The sequence below is a fragment of the Grammomys surdaster genome, unplaced genomic scaffold (genome assembly GCF_004785775.1).
Source record: "Grammomys surdaster isolate TR1022 unplaced genomic scaffold, NIH_TR_1.0 314040, whole genome shotgun sequence".
NCBI lineage: Eukaryota > Metazoa > Chordata > Mammalia > Rodentia > Muridae > Grammomys > Grammomys surdaster.
Window position 1 is genome coordinate 30,430 of NW_021626433.1, and position 1,225 is coordinate 31,654.

Sequence of the window (1,225 nt, forward strand, 5' to 3'; positions counted from 1 at the left end):
AACCTAGTGCTCTTAAGCGCTGAACTGTGGGGCCAGTTTCCAAAATGGCTTTACTTGGGATCTTGGACTTAAACTATAAATTTTACTCTTACATGGTCTATGCTTTATCCTCTGCGATCTCTTTATGGCTGGAACAGCCAACTCATCACATATGGTCACAATATTGAGAACTTGGCCTGGAGCAGAGGCAGCACTCCAGACCCCCTTCCACACTCAGAGACAGCTGACTCTCAGGTGCTCCAACACAACCAGGCTCACAGGAGAGACAGCTCCCCTCCACTCCAATACCTGGCCCTGGGGGGACACACCTTCCTCTCAGCCTACTACTCAGCCTGGGGGCAGAGCCAGCACTCCAGACCCCCTTCCACACCCAGAGACAGCTTGACTCTCAGGTGCTTTGACATAATCAGGCTCCCAGGCTCCCAGGCACAGAGAGGGGACAGGATCCAGACAGAGACAAAAAGGACATTTAATACCTATAGCGAGAGGCAAGCACAAGAACATATGCAACAGAAACCAAAGCCACTTGGCTCCATCAGAACCCAGTTCTCCCATCACAGGAAGACCTGTATATCCTAGCACTCCTGAAGAACAAGACTTCAACCTAAAAATCCCATCTCAGGAAGATGATAGAGGACCTTAAGGAGGACATAAGTAACCCTCTTAAAGAAATACATGAAAGTCAGGAGCAAGCAAAAGAGCTACAGGCTGTTGGACACCTGGAACGGAGCAATGCCTAAGTCAAAGGAACTTGTTTCTTCAAGCTCTTTAGACAGTGATTCTGACAGTGAAGTTGAAATAAAACAGCTAAAGGGGAAAAAGCAAGTTGTTTCAGAGAAACCTGTGAAGAAGCAGAAGCATGGTGAGACTTCTACAGCCCTGACGTCTTCCAAGCAGAGCAGCAGCAGCAGAGATGATAACATGTTCCAGACTGTAAAGATGAGATATGTCAATGTTAAGGACTTTAAAGGAAAAAGTCTAATTGATATTAGAGAAAAATGGATGGAATCAGATGGTGAAATGAAACCAGGGAGAAAAGATATTTCTTTAAACATGGAACAATGGAGCCAGCTGGAGGAACAGATCTCTGACATAGATGATGCAGTAAGACAGCTGTAAAATCTGAGCCATATCAAACCTGTACTGTTGTACTTATTTTAATCTGTCTTTTTACACTGGCTTTTGTTTTCTAAATGTTGTTTTCCAAGCTGTTGTATATTTGCAT

General features: G+C 44.7%; 1 pseudogene; it reads left to right on the forward strand.

The window, feature by feature from the left end:
* The first annotated feature begins 714 nt into the window (after window positions 1–714).
* LOC114616276 lies at window positions 715–1,119 on the forward strand (annotated as a pseudogene).
* The last annotated feature ends 106 nt before the right edge of the window (window positions 1,120–1,225 follow it).